The sequence below is a fragment of the Pinus tabuliformis genome, chromosome Q (genome assembly GCF_031772625.1).
Source record: "Pinus tabuliformis cultivar Carrire ecotype Pingquan chromosome Q, CPIR1, whole genome shotgun sequence".
Classification (NCBI taxonomy): domain Eukaryota; kingdom Viridiplantae; phylum Streptophyta; class Pinopsida; order Pinales; family Pinaceae; genus Pinus; species Pinus tabuliformis.
Window position 1 is genome coordinate 334,966,259 of NC_142296.1, and position 7,194 is coordinate 334,973,452.

At 30.2% G+C, this 7,194-nt stretch overlaps 1 long non-coding RNA gene across 2 annotated transcripts; it reads right to left on the reverse strand.

The window, feature by feature from the left end:
- Positions 1-5,783: 5,783 nt before the first annotated feature.
- On the reverse strand, positions 5,784-6,657 carry LOC149219553 (uncharacterized). 2 transcript variants are annotated; one of them, XR_016248703.1, is made up of 2 exons: positions 6,303-6,657; positions 5,784-6,096 (listed from the first exon to the last, which is right to left on the reverse strand). It is a non-coding gene; the product is annotated as an uncharacterized LOC149219553 (long non-coding RNA). The 2 variants fall into 2 exon arrangements; XR_016248704.1 differs by having other exon boundaries at positions 6,278-6,657.
- Positions 6,658-7,194: the final 537 nt, after the last annotated feature.

Genomic DNA, 7,194 nt, shown 5'->3' on the forward strand with positions numbered 1-7,194 from the left:
ATACATCTCCCTTACATTTGCTACACTTGTGTACAACAAATATCAAATGCACTACTTTTCCACCTCTGTTCTTCAATTGTTGTCCTCGGAATCTTCAAAATCTCACTAAAATCTCAATCACTTTGTCCAAAACCGGAAAAATAATGACATGGATCTCTTGCAGAAGGCCCTGATCTTGTCATCTGAGGGAATATGTCAATAGTTGATATGGTTTCGAGTTCCAGTTTGATCAAAATTATCAACAAGGGATTGATTTTGGATCAAGCTCATGTTAATTCAAGTATATGGCCCCTCCTATGTCCTATTTCTGCTTCCGCGATCATTGCTAATCGAGAACTTACATATAAATAATGTGTTTTTGGTTGAATTTTTTTCCTTTAATTTGTTTTTCTCTAAGGAGTTCAGAACTTCCCAACATACCTTACATGAATAATGAGTTTACAAACACAAATGGTAAACAATTAGGAAAAGACTTACATATAAATAATTTGTTTTTGGTTGAATTTTTTGCCTTTAATTTGTTTTGCTATGAAGAGTTCAGAACAATCAGGAAAAGACTTACAAATAAATAGTGTGTTTTTGGTTGAATTTTTTGCCTTTAATTTGTTTTGCTATGAAGAGTTCAGAACTTCCCAGCATACCTTACAGGAACATTGAGTTGACGAAAACAAATGAGTTGACAAACAAAATGGTAAACAATCAGGAAAAGAAAGAAAATTACAAGGCCAACAACAAAAACGAGGCATATATGCACTTGTACTTCTGAGACATATAAGGAAGTTTCAAGTGGAAAAGTACTCAATAATATATAAACTTAAATTAATTGATGATGTTTCAATGATTAGAATTTTTTTTTAATGTTTTTCTGTCTAATAATTTTTAGGTATTTAATATATTAGTATTCATTTCAATGATCAAATTTTTTTATATGTTTTGTCTAGTAATTTTTAGGTATTTAATAGGTTAGTATTCATTTTAAATTTAGATTTATTTAAAATGGAGTAGATTCATTTTTTTTCAACGTTGTAAATTTTTTGTGTATAGAAATGCTTTACGATTTGGTATGAATAAATTAAATGACATGTTTTAGAAAAATTAATATCAATTCCATTTAGATTATATACTATGAACATGTCGTGGTGAATTATTATATTAAAAACTAATATTAAAATATAAATCATAAAATAGTAATAAAATTGTTATATATATATATATAGACATTAATTCATAACAAATATTAAGATATATTTGTTAAACGATTTATTTCACATTATTAAAATAAAAATCATTGACATGTTTTAGAAAAATTAATATCAATTCCATTTAGATTATATACTATGAACATGTCGTGGTGAATTATTATATTAAAAACTAATATTAAAATATAAATCATAAAATAGTAATAAAATTGTTATATATATAGACATTAATTCATAATAAATATTAAGGTATATTTGTTAAACGATTTATTTCACATTATTAAAATAAAAATCATAAAAATCATTAAATTATAGCGTTATTTTAAAATTATTGTTATTAAGAAATTATATATATGTGTGTGTGTGTGTGTGTGTGTGTGAGAGAGAAAACATGGAACATGATTTTTAATTATAGAGATTTACCCTATTTTATTATCGAGATTCTTAATTTGTAAATAAGATTTGTTAGAATACCATGAGCCAATACCATAGCTTATCAATACCATGTGCCAAAAAAACTAAAACTCGCCACTTTATATAACATTTATTGATATTGAATTCTTGTAATTAACCATTTTAATTAAAAAGGAAAAAATGACATAACTACTTTGGAAATAAATCTTAACCTTTGATTTGTGTATATTACTATGAATATTCTAGAATATTTGTTAATATTTGTTCACTTAAAACGAACTCACCTTGTTGTTTTGCTAAAGGTTGTAAAACTATCAAATTTATGTATTCATCAAAGGACCTATTGTACATTTCATAGAGTTGTTGTTGGTAGTCATGAGGGGGTCTTTAGAAACACAGGTCGGAGGTAGTTGAATAAACTTTCATGAAGTCCTCGGAGGAGAATTCGTTCATAGTTCAAGTCTCGACAATGTTTCTAAGTTAAACATTCTTTAATATTATTCTTTCTTTTAAATGTACTTTGATATTTAGGTACGTGTTGAATAAACTTTCATGAAGTCCTTGGAGGAGAATTCATTCATCGTTCAAGTCTCGTTCTACAATGTTTCTCAACTAAACATTCTTTATTAAATGTGCTTTCATAGTTGGGTAAGTGTTCGAATAAACTTTCATGAAGTCCTTGGAGGAGAATTCATCGTTCAAGTCTCCTTATATAATGTTTCTCAACTAAACATTATTTAATATTATTTTTCTTTTAAATACGCTTTGATAGTTGGGTACATGAGACTACAACTTTTACCATCATTACCATAGTAATTCCTATGCTTCTATAAACAAGAACTTAAACAATTTGTATTCCCATAAATACTCAGTGAATATGATTTAGAAATACAATTTGTTAATTGAAATTAGAAATACAATTTTTAATTGAAATTTAGAATGCAAATCATTTTGATACCTAGAAAAGAGTGAAATGATTAAAAAAAGGATAAGTAGAGGGTGATTGAACCAAAAACGTTTATTTGTTGGCTGCACAATTGGGGTTCATTTAACTACAACATGTCTACGTTGAACTCTGCTATTATAACTTGTAGCTTTGTTCCAACCAACAAAACTATTTGTGTATTTTGGAGATAAAATGACATAAAACCCAAAGAATTCAACCAAAAGAATTGTCATGATTAAAACCCAAATAATTCCATCAAAAAATTTGTCATGATTATTAACTCCCATTATCAATATTTCAGTGTCATATTAGTCCAAGATTTTTGTGCACTTACAACTAAGGGAACTAAAGAGAGCCAAAAGAATGAATACCACCATGCTCATAGAAACAAATCCAACCAAAAAGAGGATGTTAGCTTAAACAATAGTAGAAACTCCATTTAAGAATATACAGATTGAAGTCATTGGAAGCAAAGATAGAGTGTTGAAGACTTACCATACACATTGAGAAGCAAAAAGATTACCGGAAAAGGCCACAATGGAGGACTGTAGATAACCCTTCTTAGTTCCTCTTTTCTTGTTTCCCTTATTCATCTTACTAACGAGATCAACATTATGCTCCTCCTCAATACCTGCAATAGTATCTAGTATTGTCTCCTTCTAGTTGAACTCATTCCATAGCCTGCTAAAAATGGGAAGTTTCTTTTGGTCATATGTCATAGCCAAAAAGTTTCCAAAAGAAACAAGACCTATTTAATTCAATGTGAATTGTGTGCTAGCTCTTTACCCTTCACCTACTAATTATCATCTTCAATGATTCTTTATATGTGAGAATGCTTCTCGAACTTATGCCTTACGGCGTTTCCTTTGCAACATCTGGTGCAAATGCTAGTATATAACCTATTTTATAATTTGAATAAATTGCGCTGGTAGAGCCCTACATATTTCATTATATATGATTAACTTAGTTGTGACATGGAATGTGCGGAAGTAGTGGGGTCTGTCCTTATTTTCATCTAAATGTAATAGATGAAAAAAAGATCCAATTGAATGTTCTAGATATTTTCACGGTTCCAAAGTTAATAAAGAAACAAAATTCTTGAGAAATAGAGAAGCTATGATCTAAAAGTGAGGTCAATTTAACATTAAGTGCCTTTAAAAAAAAAAGTGAAGAGCATTACAAAGAAAAGCAATAAGCTCTTCACTTAATGGATTTTAATGAAGGATACAAAAGGAAAAATAATTTAAAAAAACCACTCTATCTAGATAATAAATATGGGTTGAAAAGGTGATTGTTACTTCGAAAACCATATTGATGGAATACAAAACCATATTCATGGAATACATAATATATAATAGCCAAGGAAGTTAGCTTACCGAAGTACATTAGTTTATATAATAAAAATATATTAATAGGTTATTTTAAAGCAAGTTGTTTTTAATGAGATTTTTTGGGAGTATTTTCGGTGGGTTTTTTTAGTTTAATTTCTCTCAAATTTAACAAGAATTTAATGACATCACCAGTTTGATGGGTAACCCCTACACAATCAAAGTGTTCTAAAAGTTTTTCAGGTGCTAAATCCATATATATATAGTAAAAAAACTAGTTTAAATAATACAAATCAAGATTTCACCTCAAATTTTTCCGTCACACTAGAAAATCCAAAAAATCACACTAAATATCTATATTGTAAACAATGTTGTACATCATAGCTTACATTCTATTATTATTAAGTCACTGCGATAATAGTGAATTATCGTAACCATGTTTACCTATTAATTTGCACTGTACAACAAAAAAATATTTTTTTACATGGTTTCACTTTAGATTTTGGGGTTTCCTGGTGGTGAGGTCAATGCATCGCCACCACCAAGGCTCCAACACCCAATGCGTCGCATCAACACTGTACAAAATGGGCAACTATTGAGGAGAGGTTCAATTTAGCAATTTATTGTAGGCTTTAGCTTTGATTATCAGGAGCAGGGATTAAATTTTACGGGTGACCCTACCCGTAAAGGAATTTTTTTATGACGTTTTTATTTTTAAACTGCCCATCATATGACTTTTAAAATTTAATTGTACAAGTTTCATCTAATTTCAAATTGTACTCATAATTGTTCAAATTTTTCATTTTTTGTTGTACAATTCGGCTCAAGTCTCATTGCTACACTTTGTTTTGAGACCTGCAAGGAAATTCAAGTATCTTATATGCAAATCTAAATTCAATTAAATACAGATAAGTGACTATTTTGATTTAGCATTTAATTTCCAAAAGGCTTTATGATAAGTTAAATATTTAAGTATGCTCTAAGAATGGAAACAATAAATATCTTCTATCATTTAAACAAGAATTATGTATTTCGGTTAAGAGCATAGAGGATATCATCTATCTTCCTAAATTATATGACTCTGTAATTTTATATTATGTATAACTAATTATTCCAAGAATCGTAGCATATATAGCATATTATTGTTCCAATGTTTTTAGAGAGGACAAATATATTGACAAATGCTTACAGATCGTTTCTGTTGAGACTCGCAAGAAATAAATATATAAAATTCATAGAAAGCTACAGCTAAGTGACAAGTATATTTTACTCCTTCAACTAACGAAATATATAATTATAATTTTGCCTTCTAACTCAGCAAATGAACTCGACGATATTCCATGAGTCTAAATAATAAAGATTTATAATATTAACCATAGACTGGGTAAAGATTCTCTGTTCATAAAGAATTCATTTCTTAGTTAAAAATCAGTGAAGTTATGCAAGTAATAAATCAAATAGACGGAGCGCTAAAGGAGAAAGAACTCTAAGATTTTATACATATATGTAAACGAAATTTTAATAGATAGTACCCAAAATTGAATCCCCATCGCATTCAATGTAATAACATTCAAACGAAATTTTAAACCCTTACTATCTCTAACTAAAAACGAAAACTAAAATAAACTCTCATTGAGTAGCTTTATATATATATATATATATATATATATATATATATATAAAGCGCAGACATGGTTAATAACATTCAAACGAAATTTTAAACCCTTACTATCTCTAACTAAAAAAGAAAACTAAAATAAACTCTCAGTGAGTAGCTTTATATATATATATATATATATATATATATATATATATATATATATATATATATATATATATATATATATATACAAAGCGCAGACATGGTAAACTGGCTCTTAACCAGACACAGTAATCATAAAAATACAATAGCAGTAACGGTGAAACTTGATGGATACATTTGACGAGAATTGGGCGAGTGTTCACTCAAGGAGGCAAACCCTTAATAACTTAATAACAAACCCTCAAATAATTTAATAAACATAACCCTTAATAATCTCAGCTTAAACCCTAATTGTCTTTTTTGTCAAAGAGCAAAATGTTAAACTCTTCCATTCTTTCAATCACAATAAGGACTCAGGACACCAACCTAGAACAAGAGGTATGAAAACTCTGTTAGGAAGCTTGTTTTTAATAGCGTCCTCGAAAGACCGCCAGTCACGAGGCATACCTGCAGGACCATGATAAGAAATTAGAGTCTGGGCAATCAAATTTAACCTTGCAATTAAGAAACCCTTATGGGAAAAGCCTTATATGCTCTTATCCCTTGCCTGAAATGCCAAATAACAATTAAATGCCACTCAACCCACCTTCAATCACTCGGATGTTCAGTTTTAGATCTGAAACCTTACCTCGGGAAGGAGATTAACGAGTTACCGCGCAATTGCCCAGCAAGGACGAATCGAGGACATTCAATACGACCACGGAAATACACCATGAATCAAACTGTCAACTGTAATCACCGCAGCCAAGTGCCGAGTCTGACCCAGTTGCAAAGTGCATCACATACTCAGGACCACCTAATGCAAATGAGAAGGAAACTACACTGATAAGCGTAGAGGCGTTTAGGGTTATCCGCCAGAGTGTGAACCGTTGGATTCACCACTGCAGATCCGACGATGAAGCAGCATCCGGCATTAAAAACCTCAGTCCTCTGGCAGAGAACCGGACTGTCAATTAATGCACAAACCAGATGGCACATAATTGTTCAGCGTGCGTACAAGCGAGGTTTTCCAGGTCAGCTTATGACGAGGGACTCTGGGTAACGGAAGTTGCAATGTTAAATATATATAACAATTATTAAAAAAAACTTAAAACTTTTCATTTTCAAACATGCCCGTCATATTGACGTTATTAAAAATTAATAGCAAGTTACCCCTGACGCGGATATTTGAAATTAGAACGTATTTTACGTGTAAAAAACCTAAAAACGGGCATACGGGCGTCAAATTTAACCCCTGATCAGGAGGACTACACGTTTAACGTTGTGGCAGTACTTTGTCTGGTCTCATAGCAGACACAAATAACTAGACTCAATGCGTGTATGCAGAACTGAAGCAACTGATATTTGTTAAAATATTAATAAAACATAATAGTTAAAAACAAGTATTATCCCGTATCCTTTTCCATTGAGCCTTTGACTTTTCTATCCTCTTAGGGTTTCTCTTGTCGTTAATTTATTTTATTAATTGTCTTGTTCTTGACTTTCTTGAATTTAGAATTTGTCTCTCGTTCTAATTTTTTATTACTAATACCATAACATTAATAT